The sequence below is a fragment of the Durio zibethinus genome, chromosome 10 (genome assembly GCF_047325235.1).
Source record: "Durio zibethinus cultivar Kanyao isolate XHJ-2024 chromosome 10, ASM4732523v1, whole genome shotgun sequence".
NCBI classification, from domain to species: domain Eukaryota; kingdom Viridiplantae; phylum Streptophyta; class Magnoliopsida; order Malvales; family Malvaceae; genus Durio; species Durio zibethinus.
In genome coordinates this window covers 994,061-1,008,574 of record NC_143171.1, presented here as the reverse complement: position 1 = coordinate 1,008,574, position 14,514 = coordinate 994,061, and the positions used below count along the sequence as shown (strand labels likewise).

The window sequence follows — 14,514 nt, the reverse complement described above, 5'->3', positions numbered from 1 at the left end:
AAGGGCCAGTGTGTACTGATGGAGTTTGAGGCAAGTGCCTATACCAAGGGCAAGCCCTTCCCCATAACAAATACCAAGGGCATTAGGTTGTTGTTTACTTAGACTCCTGAGGGAGGGATGTCATCACCCAGCCAAATCAGTTGCAATAGAGAACACCATTCATCCCCAACCCTAGAGGTATGCAATGTAAAAAAATGAAGTGAGTGGACTTTGGTGGGTGTGAAGCGAATGAGGGATGAATCGAGGCGACGAAGGGCTGAATCTTAGTGGATCATTGTAACAAGGCCACTCTACCACTTACAATACCTTGTCACATATTTAAGCCATCTGTAAAGGATTTTACCCACCACTCAATGGGAATGAACCTTAAGGAGGCCAGTGTGGCTTGTCCACTGTAAGGGCTGCACCTATGACATGTGCTATTGAGGGCCATGGGCCCCTACTACGGTTGGCAATTGGGTGATGGGTGTGTGCATTATTTCTAGCCTGGACTAACTTAGAGGTGTTTAGTCATAATCTAGTGCATGGTAGCTTCACACTACTAGCTTTTCAACCAAACATGATGACCAATTGTGTGAATTAATGGTTCCTCTCATACTAGGTGTGACACTACCATCAGTCGGGTAAAACTAACCTGTCTTATGGTAGTCTAAATCTAGCTCATGTTTTCTAATGGTGGGTGAAAAATCTAACACTTGGTGAATTTTGCTTCACAATGATAGGAAGAGCCAACATTAAAGAATAAAAAAGCAATGTCGCTATGAATGCTTGGTTATCATATGGCAATTATCCCTCTGGTAACTTTTTTAACACCTTTAGCTTTAAATTTTAAAGGTCTAAAGGATCGATAGGCCACACTTTCATGATTTGTATTTATACTGGAAAATAGAATCAAATGAGCTTTTACCCTTTGTTCCACATAAGATTTCTATTCTTGTTGAGCTCATCTTAGGACACCTACATTATCTTTTAACAAATGTGCCACCTTAGCCAAACTCCCCACCTAACAAGGTCTTCTACTTAGATTGATCGATCAAGGGTAGTTTTGGTTCTAAAAGAAGGGGTCATGCCCCACCTCTGATTTATGAATAAGTAAAATAATTTTGCCCAAGGGCTCCCACTTACCCTATACATCTCAAGTCATTTCACAAAGTTGGACTCTGCCAAGCTCATTCCCTTGGTTGTGGTTTTTTTGGATAGTCGATAGGGATAATGGGAATCTCATTAATCTATTTATACACATCACTAATTAGATGACGAGGCATTTGGTTACCCTAAGAGAGTCATAGTTACTTCGTTATTTACCTACACTTGGTTGAATTTCTTCACTTTGACATTCAGAGCACTAGGCAAAAATCACATTAAGTGAGCATTCGTAGAGACCATTGCAATGCTTTGTTTTAATTAAATAGTTGGATTCCCCTTGTTCATAACAGTTTTAAGTTGACTATTCATCATCTAGGAAAGATCCCTAAGGAAGCCATTCCCAATCCATCCCCTAGCTAGCATGTGATAACCCATTCTCATTGTAAGAACAGCTCGAGTAGTGCACCAGTAGCTGATGGGTTCAGGATTGGGACCCCCATGCCTAGTCTTCAGAGCTAACCCTTTTCACAAGGTTACAAATCCATTTTACCGACATCCCTTACCTATATTAGTTCATTGACCAGAGGTTGTTCACCTTAGAGACTTGATGCGATTATGAGTATGACTGGGCATGGATGGTAGTTGGTCCTCTGGATTTTCAAAGGTCACCAGGGGCACATTAGACACCATGCAACGTGTAGTGCTCTTTTGGTTGTTGGACCATACCTTTGGTTGAGCCATTTCTAGGGTAGGCAGGCCATTAAATAAAAAAGATAACTCTTCTTGAGGCCCCCACCAACATCTTCAAACTCCTTAACGTTGCCATTAGTCACTGCATCTTGGTTTAGGAATTTTAGCTTGATTCCCTTTTGAAGCTTCCGCTAGACATGTTATCGGATGACCTTTCCCCATTTTTTAAGATCGACTAACCCATGTGCAAGTGTTATTCACATGGAACTTTTCCCTTCTTCAGCTTTCAAAGTTCTTATTTGAATATTTGCTACTACCATCAAGATCTATACTGATGGTCATTCTGCTCATGCTTGGCTTTTGTAGTGCCCCCATACCTTGCTATTCATTAGGGCCTGGCCATTGCCCTAATAGCCATATATAGGTCATGTGCTTAAACACCATCCATTTTTAGGGCTAGTTGATTTGGCAAGTGAGTTATTACACACTCTTTAGTAGATTTTGACTTTTATTACCACTGTCCTATTGTCTTAATTGACTAACACCCTTTATGGGTTCTAGGTTAGCATGCAGTTAGGCATCATAACCTAGCTTCTAGTTCATCCTGCATCACTAGTTCTACTTAACAAAATGACCCACTTGGAGCTTACGATTCCATGGAGTGGCTCCATGAAGTAGCCTCACCCTCTTACCTATTTAAAGTTTGAGAATAGGTTAAGGGTGTTGCACCTCCGATGCCTCTAATCATTAGCTTTACTTGATAGAACTTGCTAAGGGCTCCAACTATCCTAAGAGAAACTTTAGAGGGAGCTAGCTACTAGACATTTCAATTAGTTTTTCACCCTATACCCAAGTTAAATGAATGATTTGCATGTTAGTATTGCTACGGGCCTCCACCAGCGTTTCCTCTGCCTTCGCCTCACTCAAGCACAGTTCAAAAGATCAAGGTTGGTCGATAGTGCACTTGCAAGAGATCTTGCCAATTAGTTTCCTTGTGCCTTATGGGTTTTCTAGCTCGTTGACTTGCACACATGTCAGACTCCTTAGTTTGTGTTTCAAGATGGGATGGATAGGGAGCCTATAGGTTGACCCAGGAGCACGTGTGGGCTGACACACATCTAGATGGCATGTGTTACATTCCATGATAGTGGTGACAATATCTCTATAGGCATATAAAAAGCTCGAGCTTTAGCCATTGCCATGATCCACATCAATCCATGCCCCAAGTCGATTGGTGGACCAGCTCTCGCCATTCTGCATCTAACTGAGGTGCATCCCTATCCCTCATCTACCTTTCTACCGATAATTTCATGCACTTTTTGACCCCTTTTTAAAGTCCTTTTCATCTTTTGCTCATGATACTTGTTCGTTATTGGTCTCTTCCTTGTATTCAGCCTTGGATAGAATTTACTACTCGATTAGGGCTATATTCCTAAACAACTTGACTCGCAGATAATGCCTTATGGTGTGATAGGGTCTAGGCATAACAGGGCTTTCACCCTCTTCGATACCTTTTTCTAGTGGACTTGGGCCCAGTCCACCATTGAGGATGCCTCTCTAAACTACAATTTGGACATCAAAGGTGCTCGATTATCAAGTTAGGCTTTTCCCAATTCACATACTAAGGGAATCTTGGTAAGTTTCTTTTCTTTTACTTATTGATATGTTTAAACTCAGAGAGTAATCTTGCCTGACCTAGGGTCATGATACGAGCATTGATCGAGTGATGCGAGGGGTCTGATAAGGTTCAGATGGAAAATAAATGCTTGTCAATAGAGACAATGCATGCTAGGAGCTTTACCAGCAACGGTCATAGCATTATCATTACCGAGGACTCACTTTTAGGCCAACGACAACTGATGAGATCATAGGAGGCCATCTTTTACCCCCTCGCCTGAAGCTCGATGGGTGAGGGGTTGAAGGGGGGGATGATGCATGACACCCAGGCAATTAGGCCCTTAATCTAATGGCTTGGGGTGAAACTTGCATTCAAAGACTCGATGGCTCATAGATTCTGTAATTCACACCAAGTATCACATTTCACTATGTTTTTCATCGATGCGAGAGTCGAGATATCCATTGTTGAGAGTCATTTTGGTTTTTCATGACAAAAGGAGTTACAGTGCCACCCATGCATGCAATGTGAACTAATGACAATGGTACACACACTCTTTTTCATTTCGATCCCTTGGTGTGATTCATGCTAGGGATTTGTTATTCAACCACAAGTGATGACAGTGATTGTTTCGCTCACCTGACAGGCAAAACAAAGTGACCATCATGCACACCCATAATCGAAAGAGCCTTGGGGCATGAAGGCAACCTCGCCCCAACGATGTTTTGTTAACATCTTCATGTGTCATTCATTAAGAAAGTTTCAACAATGATCTTTCCACAAGTTCACCTATGAAAACCTTGTTATGACTTTTCCTTTCTCTAAATTATAATGTTTAATGGACTTTTCATGATGTTACAGGCGGCAAACCATCCACGTCACCATGATTTGAACATTTCATGGACCATTCAATTAGTAGGGTGACAGGTGGTGTGTACAAAGGGTAGGGAAGTAGTTAATGCAAGATGATGACTTATCCTTACTAAGAATTCCTCATTGAAGAACAACAATGGCAATAATCTATCCCCATCATGATGAAATTTCAAAGATTACCTAGCCCTATCAGCCAAGGCTATGGACATATTGAATACATTAGTGTATTGAGTGTGCGACCCAAAATATCTAAAGGTATCATAGACTTGTTATTGCCTTAAACTTCTTTAGCCTAAAAGGCCATAGTCATTCTAAGAAGCTAGCCACGAAGGTTCACCTTCGCATAGCTAGTTAGTAGGCTGAGGTCTCGTTCGTTAATTGAATTAACCAAACAAATCTCTCCACCAACTAAGAACGGCCATGCACTACCACCCATAGAATAAAAAAAGAGCTCTTAATCTATCAATCCTTAGTATGTCTAGACTTGGTAAGTTTCCATGTGTTGAGTCAAATTAAGCCATAGGCTCCACTACTAGTGGTGCCCTTTCATCAATTTCTTTCAGTTTTAGCCTTATGACCATACTCTACCTAAAACCCAAAGTCTTTGATTTCTTATAAGGTGCTAGAGGAGTCCTAAAAGTAACATCCGTTAATCCTTGGTTGGCATCGTTTATGGTTAAGACTAAGACAGTATCTAATTAGCTTTGAGCCTTTAACTTCCGTTCTTGATTAATGAAAACATCATTAGCAAATGCTTTCACAGTTGTTCATCTTTCATAAATCCAAGAATTTCACCTTTGACTATGAAATACGAATGTTCTTGACTATCCTTATTAATCATTACTCCAATCACCATAGCATCATAAAAAAATTGAATTGACAGCAATGAGGGTTTCGACAATTAAAGGTGAGGGGCCAGGGGGTGTACGCATATGATGTGTGATGGGTGTTGGTCTTTAGCCCTTATATTGGCCCCCTATCCCCCAATGAACCTCAATAACTCACACCCTCTTAATGAGCATCAAAGTTTTTACGGTTCATAGTTAGTAGCCATTCAAGTGTTTGAAATGGGGACACTTTTTTCAAATGGCCACAAAATCTTTTACACTGATTTTTTAGTTGAATGTTTTTGGGGATGCCAACAAAAATACAAGAATTTTTCTACACATGGGATTTTGCAATTCTCACCAAGTATAACATTTTGCTACGTTCTTCATCAATGCGAAACCTGAGATATCTATTACTGAGAGTCATTTTGGTTTTCCATGACAAAAGGAGTCACAATGCCACCTACGAATACACTGCGAAAGGGATATCAACATCACATGCATTCTTTTTCATTCTAGTTCCTTAGCGTGATATGCATCGAGGGCTCATTATTTGGCCACAGACGATGATACCTATCATTTTGCCCATTCGAGAGGCAAAACAAATTGATCGTCATGCATGCCCGAGGCTAGAACGAGCTTAGGACATGAAGGCATGCTTGCCCTCTCAGTTTTTCATTAACACATTTATGGGTCATTCGTTGAACAAATTTCGACAATGATCTTTCCCCAAGTTCACCTATAAAAACATTGTTACAACTTTTTTTTCCTCTAAATGATAAGGTTCAGTGGACTTCTCATGATGTCACAGGTAGCAAACCATCTTTGTCACCATGATCCAAACACTTCACTCGACATTCAATCAGTAGGATGGGCAGCATGTAAAAAGGGCAAGGATGTAGTCAACATGAACTGATGACTTGCACTTACTATCCCCAGCATGATGAAATTTCAAAGATTACCCAGACCTGTCAGTCAAGGCTATAGACTCATTGAATACATAAGTGTAGCACATGTGTAACCCAGAACATCTAAGGGCATCACAAACCTATTATTGCCTTAAACTTCCTTAGCTTAAGTAGCCATAGTCCCTCTAAGAAGCTAGCCATAAAGGATCACCTTCCTGTAGCTAGTTAGCAAGCTGAAGTCTTGTTTGTTAATGGATTTAACTAGACAAATCAATCCACCAACTAAGACTACCATGTACCACATCTCATAGAATCAAGAAAGAGCTCTCAGTCTATCAATCTTTATTATATCTAGACCTGGTAAGTTTCATTATATTGAGTCAAATTAAGCCATAGGTTGCACTTCTAGTGGTGCCCTTCCATCAATTCCTTTAAGTTTTAGCCTTGTAACCATACTCCCCCCAGAATCCAAAGACTTTGATTTCTCATAAGGTGTCGACGGAGTCTTGAAAGTAACATCCATCGATCCTTGGTCGACAACATTTATGGTTGAGACTAGGATGATATCAGATCATCTTCAAGTTGTAACTTTCATTCTTGATTAATGAAACCATCCTTGGTAAATGCCTTCACAATTGTTCATATTTCATAAATCCAAAAATTTCACCTCTGACTATGAAATACGAATGCCTTCGACTATCTTTGTTAATCATTATTTTGATCTCAAAGGCCACCACAATAGGATAGAAATCCTATAATGTTATCTTATGCTAATGTATACAAGCATAGGCCTACTTTGAGCATTCTAATTTTTTCAAAATAATAGCACTAGAGGAATGACCTGACTAGTTAAGGCTAGGAGCACATCTCTAGTAAAGGGATGAGTAGATCGATGCTCACTGTGGGTACACCAGATGACCCAAACCTAGTTTTGACCATAAGCATTTTAACTGCAACAACTTAAATATATCCCATTAAAACTGGTATTACCATAGCTACTGGCACCAGACTTGCCCTCTAATGGATCCTTATTAAGGGATTTAGATTTTACTCATTTCAATTACCAAACTTATAGAGCCCGATATTGTTATTTATTGTGACTACCACCCCATGTTAGGATTGAGTAATTTGCACACTTGCTACCTTTTTTGGATTTGCTAGTCATTTCTTAGGCTCTCTTTTCGGAATTGAACCCTAATTCTCTGTTACCCTTCACCAACATGGTAAGCCACTATCTTACCATCGAAAGTTGATAGGGTAGAAATTTGAATGATGCGTCACCGACATAAAGGCTGCATAATTTGTTGAGTTACTATGAATCATTAGAGCAATGGTCAAAGCCTGCATCAACCTTTTATCTAATAAATGCATTCCTTCTAGAAGTTGGGGTTTGTTGCATGTATTAGCTCTAGAATTACTATGGTCATTGGAGTAGTAGATACCATCAAACAAACTATAATTGATTTAATAAGCCATTTGTAATTTCATAGTTTGAATTAGTTCATACTTACACATGCATGGCTTAATCTTTGAGACAAGCTTTTGACATTAGTAGGATCAACCATGTAGCATTCCTTTAGGATGTTAGCATCGCATGGGCCTCAATACACTGATAGAGTGACAAAGAGAGCCAACATAGAGCACAAGTGTTAAGCATGTTGAGCATGTAAAATGCATAGCATCGAATGAACAAAGGACAAAAGCCAGCGCCCATAAAACATTTTGCATCTGAGAGCTTGATCGAACACTACTGCACCAATGTGGCCACAAAGGTTTGGGTGGCACACCTAGGACATGGGACATGATTAAGGTCTAACCCATAGCCCCTAAGGACACAAGATCGATGAGGGATGCCAAGACATCCAGTTTCAATCAATTTAGGTATGCAACATAAGATCCCAATTTTGCCCTCAGGGTACAATGACCACATGGGGAAATTAAAAGGGATAACATGTCAACAGTCAATGAATTAAGCATGGAGCCTATCAACATACATAACCATAGCACCATTCATATGCCTATTGCATACATGTGGTAGCAACCATGCACACTGGTCCATAACCTACCCAATCGATTACTCGATGAGCGAACAGAAGAAATGATGTACGAGGCCATGCAATAACCACTTGGCACAGGAAAAATACAAGTAATAGCCATGAGACTACCCTTGCTAACCAATAGGTAATAATGACATGACACCACCAATGCTTGGTCTAGCTAGGGCCTCACACACAAACTCTACTGCCACCACCCCAAGGGGACATTGCCTGATTCAAAGACTTGTTCTTGGGGTCTTGGACAACATTGGCTGCATGCACGGGCTTGGCCAGGCTAAGGCATTTTTATGGTCGATGAGAAAGGAACACTAGATTACCAAATACTTGAAAGACTTGGCAAGACTAAGCTTGAGATAGCAGCTTCTGCTTGCACCACCCTAGAGAGCCGTTGCCTAATTCAGGGACTTGGTTTGGGGTCTAGGGCAGCATCAGCCATAGATGTCACAAACTATGTATGAGTCTTAGACCAAGAGGGTTATAGTCGAGACTTGCTAGAGATGGTACATGTGAATCACTAAGAAAGATTGAGACTAAGGTCTTAAAGGCACACACTTTAACCAAGTGTGCAGACTAAGGCCAAGGCTAGAGAGTAGGAGTAAACTCATGGTAAGTTGCACAATGCTAGGCATGAGGACTACTTGGTAGAAGGTTCAAGAGCACCCCAGGATATGGCATAGGTAGTTAGACATAGAAAGGCCTAGAACCATCTAGAGATAGGCCATGCACATAGGCATGAAAGTGCCTAGAAAAGCCTAAATATAGGCCAGGTGTGTGGGCATCGAAGGTCCTAGAAGGGTCAAGCATGGGCATAGTGATAGGCACTGTAGCATTAAGGGAAAAAGCCTCTAGAAGACCCTAGCTATGAGCAGAATGGCACTTAGATGGAGAAGACTTTAGAACCCATTAGGTGTGGGCACTCACCAAAAATGCCCTGACTTTTCCAGACCCAAGGGCTTGGTAGGGAGCCTAAAATCAGTATATCTCTAGAAAGGCCTTAGCTGACTTTGTTAAAGCTTGGAAACCATAAAACTATCTATAAGGCCCTTAATGGCCATACACTTGGATTCATTATAACCATAAGTACCAAAAGGGCTCAAGTATAAATAGGAGAACCTCCCATTCATTTGTACATAAGCCATAACCAAGTGAACATAGAGAAGCAAGAATGTAAGCATTAGAGACATAGGCCTTGAGAGCCTTTGTAGAGAACACATAAGGGGCTGTGTTTCAAGAGTAAGTGTATATACCCCTTTAAGTAAATAAACTACTATTGCCTTGACCATTTCTTTCCTAGCTTTTTCCTAAACTCCTAAGAGGTTGGTTGGGTTCCAGCATAAGTGAACGGTATAATCAATTAGTGTATGGCACCTAGTCGGTTTAAAGACTAACTTGGTATACAAATGGTAGTTTTTCACCTAAGGTTGCGTGGTAGCTAGGCTTAAGCTCCCAGCCCATGATAGTTGGCATTAGTGTTATTTCTAACTAGAGTTGGTATCAGAGTAAGTTTCAAACATTGGTTACGATCAGTGTTGGTATCGGCTTAAGTGCACGGGTAGCTTGTGTGTTAGTGTGTTAGTTGTGCTGTAAACTTGTAGTGGGAAGTATTATACGGGTTGCTAGTTGTTGATGCCAAGAGTGGCACATAAATACATGTGAGTGCTCCTAAGTAAATTGTAGGAAGTCTTTAGTCTGATCTTTGTAATTATGGTGCGCATGAAAAAGCATGGCTAGTGACTTTCAAGTGGAATGTATAAGTGAAGTGCAAGAGGGTAACCTACCCACAAGCAAGGAAAGAAAGATTGGTTCAAAGGATCTATTGTCATCCATGGCTTCTTGATTGGCAAAATGAAAGATAGCTATGGGAGATTTGAGGGATCAATTTAAAGACACTAAGGATTGCATCCAACAGCTGGACTTGGGATAGGAAGAGCTTAAAAAAGAGATGCACAATGTCTTGACTCAAGAGATAGAAGTGCTTATGCATAACAATGAAGCTCTAAAGGCTCAAGTGGTAGCTTTACGAGAAGAACTAGAGCAACTCAAGCAGGAGTTTGTTGCATTTTGGTTGTATAGTTACAAACAAGGGTTTAGGACTTAGGGTGAAAGTCCTAAGCCAAAGCCATTCATAAGAAGTCACTCAGCTAAAGAAGTTGACAACTTCGTGTGGGGCATGGGGTAATACTTTCTAGTGGTTAGTACAGTGGAGGAAACCATGGTAAGCATGCTGTCATGTACTTAACTAATGTGGCCTTGTTGTAGTGGCATCAAAGGTACAACAACATGCAATGAGGGTACACTATAATAACCATATGAGATCAGTTTGTGAGGGAACTAATAAGACAATTTAAGCTAGAGTATGCAAAAGAAAAAGCTCAGGCAAAGCTTCACCAATTCACTCAAAAGAGAAGAGTGTGAGACTATTATTGAGAGTTTTTGGAACTATCACTTATGGTTCCCAGCATAGCCAAGCAAGAAGCCTTGTTCTACTTCTTTGACTAGTTAAAATCATGGGCAAGAATCGAGCTGAAACAATGTAAGGTCTAAAACTTGAGTCAAGCAATTATAGTTGCCAAATTTCTGGTTAAGTATCAGTATACCAAGTTTCTTAAGCCTAAGAGCAATAGCTTAAGTGGGGGGAGAAGAGTAATTGCTCTTCATTAGAGGATGAGGTTGAAGAGAAGCCATGACATCACAATGCAAAGGTCAAGGAGCCTGACAAGGACAAAGGTAAACAGGCTATTACCTTTAGTCACTTTTTGTGTTTAGGATCACATATACCTAGGGATTACGCATAATAGAAAAAGCTTATAGCCATTGTGGAGACTTATAAGGAGTTCAATGGTAAGAATAATGGTAGCAATGTTCTACTTCTTTGACTAGTTAAAATCGTGGGCAAGAATCGAGTTGAAGCAGCGTAAGGTCCAAAACTTCAGTCAGGCAATTACAGTTGCCAAATTTTTGGTCAAGCATCAGTATACCAAGTTTTTTAAGCCTAAGAGCAATAGCTTAAGTGGGGGGAAGAAGAATAACTGCTCTTCATTAGAGGATGAGGTTGAGGAAAAGCCATGACATCACAATGCAAGGGTCAAGGAGCCTGACAAGGACAAAGGTAAGAAGGCTATTACCTTTAGTCACTTCTTGTGTTCAGGATCACATATACCTAGGGATTGCGCATAATAAAAGAAGCTTGTAGCCATTGTGGAGACTTATAAGGAGTCCAATGGCAAGAATAATGGTAGCAATCAACACGTTGAAGACTCTAATAGTGTGTTGAGGCTTGGTGCTATGCGGATGAACCAAGAGGAATGAACTTCTCAAGCTCTTAATAAGGCGATAATGGTGTGGCTACAGAGAGCCACCAGTCAAGCTAATAGGATTAGTAGAGTGTGGTCATGGAGAGCCACCAGTTGAACCAAAAAGATCAAGTAGACCCTTTTATTAGAGTGTATAGGGGTGACTCTTAAGCAAAAATTGGTTTGGTAACAAATGTGTCATTATCAAGGTAAGAGAAAAGAATGATCATGATCAGGTGCCAAGGACCATCGAGATAAGAGACCAATAATGAACCAGCATGCATGTGCGATTAAGGATCGATATTCCCTTAGCAACAAGGGCATGACTAGGACAAGTGAGAGAGAATATCATAAATCATGCATAAGTCCTAGACCAAAAGGGTCGCATGATGAGACTTGCTTGAGATGGTGTAAGCGAAGCACTAGGAAGAATTGAGACTAAGGTCCTAATATTATACCCAAGTGTGCAGGCCAAAGCTAGGGCTAGAGTTACAAGGTGCTAGGTATAAAGACTACTTGCTAGAAGGTTTTAAAATACCCCAGGATGTAGGACAAGCAGTCAAGTACAAAAAAGCCTAGAACTACATAGAGATAAGCCATACACATAGGTATAGAAAGGTTTAGAGAAGCCTAGAGGTAGACCAAGTGCATGGGCACCAAAGGTTTCAAAAGGGCTAGGCATGGGCACATGGAGAGGCATTATAGCACTTAGACAAAGAAGCCTTTATAAAACCCTAGCTATAGGTAGAGTGGCACCCAGATAGAGAAGACTTTAGAACCTATTTGGCACAAGTACTCAACGAAAGTGTCTGAACTTTTCCAAACCTAGGGGCTTGCTAGGGAGTCTAAGACTAGCATATCTCTAGAAAGGCTTTAGCCGACCTTATTGGAGCCTGGTCACCCTAGAACTATCTAGAAGGGCCTCAATGGCCATATAGTTTGATTCATTGTAACCATAAGTACCAATGGGGCTTAAGTATAAATAGTAAAGACTCCCTCTCATTTGTATAAAAACCATAACTAAATGAAAACATATGGAAGCACGAGTGTGAACATTAGGGACTTAAGCCTTAAGAGCCTTTGTAGAGAACACATAGGGACTAACATACCCCATCAAGTAAATAAACTAGTTTACCTTAACCATTTCTTTCATAGTTTTCTCCTAAACTCCTAGGAGGTTAGTCAAGTTCGAGCACAAGTGCACAGCACAGTTGGTTTGTGCATGGCACCGAGTCTTTTTAAAGGTTGACTTAGGCATATGGATGGTAGTTTCCTACCTAAGGCTGCATGGTGGCTAGGCTTAAGCTACTAGCCTATGACAATTGGTATCAAGCCAGTTCTAACTGGAGTTAGTATTAAAGTAGGTTTCAAACCTTGGTTACAATCAGTATTGGTGTCAGTTCTAGTGTATGCATTGCTTGAGTGTTAGTGTGTCGATTATGCTATAGATTTGTAATGGAAAGTGTTGTATAGGTGATTGTTGGTTATCGGTGCTAAGAATAGGGCACAAATACACTTGAGTGCTCTTAATGAAATTATGGAAAATCCTTGGTTTGAGCTTCGTAATTGTGGTGCATGTGCCAAAGCATGGCTAGTAACCTTCAGGTGAAGTGCATGAGTAAAGTGCAAAAGGGTCATCCACCCATAACAAGGGGAGAAAGGGTAGTTTGAAAGATCTATTGTATCCATGGACTCTCGATTGGTAAAATGTGAGTTAGCTATGTGAGATTTGATGGATTAGTTCAAGGACACTGAGAATTGCATCCAAGAGTTAGACTTGATATAGGAAGAGCTCAAAGAAGAGATGCACGATGCCTTGACTCTAGAGATAGAAGTGCTCACGTAGTATAATGAGCTCTAGAGGCTTAAGTGGTAGCCTTACAGAAGAAATAGAGCAACTTAGGCACGAGTTTGTTGCATTTCAAGCTACCATAATTCCAATCAGAGGTTTGGGACCTACGATGAAAATGCCCAAACCAAAGCCATTCGTAAGAAGTCACTTAGCCAAAGAAGTCAACAACTTCATGTGGGGCATAGAGTAGTACTTTTGAATGGCTGGTATAGCAGAAGAGGCTAAGGTAAGAACTATTACAATGAACTTAATCAATGTGGCCCTATTATGGTGTTGTCAAAGGTGCAATAGCATGTAACAAGGGGAGACTGCAACACTACATAGGATCAATTTGTATGGGAACTAATGAGATAGTTTAAACTAGAGTATGAGAAGAAGAAGCTTGGGTGAAGCTTTATTGGCTCACTCAAATGGGAAGAGTGTAAGACTATTGTCAGTAGTTTTTAGAATTGTCACTTATGGTTCCCAACATGGGTGAGTAAGAAGCCTTGTTCTACTTCTTTGATAGGTTAAAGCCATGGGCAAGAATCGAGTTAAAGTGGTATAAGGTCTAAGACTTGAGTCAGGCAATTGTAATTTCCAAATCATTGGTCGAGTATGAGTACACCAAGTCTCCCGAGACTAGGGATAGCAGCTTAAGTGGGGGAGACAAGAGTAATCACTCTTCATCAAAGTATGAGGTTGAGAAGAAGCTTTGCCATCGTAAGAAAAGGGTCAAGGAGTCTAAAAAGGACAAGGGTAAGAAGGTCATTACCTCTACCTACTTATTGTGTTTAAAATCACATAGGCCCAAAGATTGCCCACAATAAAAGAAGCTTGTAGCCATTATAAAGACTTATAAGAAGTCCAATGGCAAGAATAATGGTAGCAATAAGCACCTTGAAGACTCCAATGGTGTGTTGAAGCTCAGTGCTATTTGATTGAGCCAAAAAAAGCAAATGTCTCAAGCTCTCGATAAAGGTGATAATGGTGTGGCTACAAAAAGCCACCAATCAAGCTAATAGGATCAGTAGAGTGTGGACATAGAGAGCCACCAGTCGAACCGAAGAGATCAACTAGACCTCTTTTATCAAAGTGCACAGTGGGTGACTCTAAGGAAAAAGTTAGTTAAATAGTAGACACATAAGTGTTAAGGCAACAAAAAGGGATGATCACGATTAGGTGCCAAAGGCCATTGGGATAAGAAGGAAACATCGATCTAGCATGCACGTGTGGTGAAGCATTGGCATTCCTCTAGCAACAAGGGCATTTCTAGAACGAGTGGTAGAGAATGTCACAGATCATGCATGAGTCATCGACCAAGAGGGTCATAT

The 14,514-nt window shown here is 40.6% G+C and overlaps 1 non-coding gene and 3 pseudogenes across 1 annotated transcript; all 4 read right to left on the bottom strand.

The window, feature by feature from the left end:
• Nucleotides 1–235: 235 nt before the first annotated feature.
• On the bottom strand, nt 236–3,480 carry LOC149516317 (25S ribosomal RNA; annotated as a pseudogene).
• Nucleotides 3,481–3,712: 232 nt separating this feature from the next.
• LOC149516316 (5.8S ribosomal RNA) lies at nt 3,713–3,867 on the bottom strand. The gene has a single exon (XR_016346031.1). It is a non-coding gene; the product is annotated as a 5.8S ribosomal RNA (ribosomal RNA).
• Nucleotides 3,868–4,157: 290 nt separating this feature from the next.
• On the bottom strand, nt 4,158–5,439 carry LOC149516315 (18S ribosomal RNA; annotated as a pseudogene).
• Nucleotides 5,440–5,807: 368 nt separating this feature from the next.
• Nucleotides 5,808–7,567, bottom strand: LOC149516314 (18S ribosomal RNA; annotated as a pseudogene).
• Between the last annotated feature and the right edge of the window lie 6,947 nt (nt 7,568–14,514).